Source organism: Austrofundulus limnaeus, unplaced genomic scaffold, assembly GCF_001266775.1.
Source record: "Austrofundulus limnaeus strain Quisiro unplaced genomic scaffold, Austrofundulus_limnaeus-1.0 Scaffold37, whole genome shotgun sequence".
Taxonomy (NCBI): domain Eukaryota; kingdom Metazoa; phylum Chordata; class Actinopteri; order Cyprinodontiformes; family Rivulidae; genus Austrofundulus; species Austrofundulus limnaeus.
In genome coordinates this window covers 2,774,459-2,776,495 of record NW_013952439.1, presented here as the reverse complement: position 1 = coordinate 2,776,495, position 2,037 = coordinate 2,774,459, and the positions used below count along the sequence as shown (strand labels likewise).

Sequence of the window (2,037 nt, the reverse complement as noted above, 5' to 3'; positions counted from 1 at the left end):
ATGTCCTTATAAAGAGGAAACCTCAAATTATATTTGAATATTGAGATTTCGCAGCTGAAAAGAAACAAAAACTTTACTATCTCACAGGGAAAATCACAACTTTTTAAGGCGTTTTTCCTCAAAATCTGTTTTTTTGTTGCTACTGCTCAAAAAAGTGCTTCAAAAATGTTTTTGGATAATATTTCAGACAGTTCATTGAAATGATACATTGATAACACATTTATTTGTTATTTTTTGACAAAATGTAGTTTTTGCAAGCGTTTTAATCAAAACCCTATATCTGCCTATTTCTCCATTCACAACTTTTAGACTTGATCCTCGTTTCGATGTGACGGCTCACATTTATTACCAGAAAAATATATATTTTGGTGGTTTTTCTGTAAGTAGTATAGCCATTTAGGAACATTTATTTCAGCTGAACAGTCCACAAAATTAGGACTTTCTTCTTGTGGGAAAAACTACCAGAAAATAATAAGTTCCTGTATTTTTTAGAAGTAAAATAAACAGCCAGTTTGAGTATTTTATTATAAATGTACAGTTCAGAAAATGACCATTTTTGGTGTTTTTGACATTTTGTATTTTGGGCACCAACAGTGAAGTCAGTGGTAGTGGTTTGGGATGGAGAAGTTGGACAATTTTAACCCATATCCAACATTTATAAATGCTAATATAAAAATGTTTCTACAGTTAGGTCCTTATATATTTGGACACTGACACAAATTTAATCTTTTTACCTGTTTACTGAAACATATTCAAGTTATAGTTATATAATGTACATGGACATAAAGTCCAGACATTCAGCTTTCATTTGATAGTCCCTCAGCACTATCGTTGTTTGACCTCAGTGCTGCATTTGACACAGTGAACACTGCATTTTGTTGAACAGACTTGAACATTCAGTTGGATTAAATGGAAAAGTACTCTCATGGTTGGGATCATMTCTGTCTGGAAGATCACAGAGGGTTCGTTTTAAAAACGAGCTCTCTGAGATAAAAACTGTGGGCTATGGGGTCCCACAAGGGTCTGTGCTTGGCCCCATGCTATTCTCTCTCTACCTTGTGCCTCTTGGTCTTCTCTTGCACCATTTTAATGTAGCCTTTCATTGTTATGCTGATGATATGCAACTATATGTCTTTTTCACTTGGAACCTGCACCGATCTATCTAACCTTACAACCTGCTTAACTGTATTAGAGGTTGGCTATCAACTATTTTCTTACTCCTTAATGCTGATAAGACTGATTTTATGGTTATTGGACCTTCAAAACGTCACCACCTGTTCCAAAATCTTAGTTTAAATATTGRTGGTCCTAACATTAGATGCAGGGGAAAAAACAAGAACTTGGGTGTGCTGTTTGACCCSACGCTCTCCTTTGAGTCTCATCTAAAGGAGGTAACAAAGATTGGTTTCTATCATCKCAGGAATATTACAAAAATCAGACACATACTCTCGTTTGAAAAAGCAGAGGTCCTCATCCAGGCTTTTGTGTCGTCACATATTGATTACTGCAACGCTCTTCTCTCTGGACTTCCAAAGAGAAGTTCTAAAGGCCTGCAGATTTAGAATGCAGCTGCTCATATCCTCTAACTAAAACTAGGAAATACGATCACATCACTCCGGTGCTGTCTTCTCTCCACTGGCTGCCCTGCCATGTTTCTGCAGATTTCAAAGTGTTGCGTCTCACCTATAAGACTAGCACCTCCCTACCTTTCAGACCTTCWCCTCCCTTATATTCCWTCTCRTGCTCTCTGATCTCAGGRCACTGGTCTGTTGGTAATCCCTAAGGTCWGACGTAAAACTATTGGAGGTCRTGCYTTTTTCTTTCGTGCCCCTTTATTGTGGAAGGATCTCCCTGCAGACATCAGACTGGTCTGCTCAGTGGGAGTTTTTTAATCTGAGCTAAAGACCCACCTGTACACTCTGTCTTATGTCTTAAATTTTACTTTTGTATTTTATCCTTTTTTGCCAATGTTTTACTTGTTCTTACAAATTCTTTTATATTGATTTTTACCTTTATTTTTTAATTTTTTAATTTTTT

The 2,037-nt window shown here is 36.5% G+C and overlaps 1 protein-coding gene across 1 annotated transcript in view; it reads left to right on the top strand.

The window, feature by feature from the left end:
• The window catches only part of ruvbl2 (RuvB-like AAA ATPase 2), a gene marked incomplete at its 5' end in the record, with an annotated part of 17,492 nt that overhangs the window by 14,215 nt on the left and 1,240 nt on the right, over nucleotides 1-2,037 (top strand).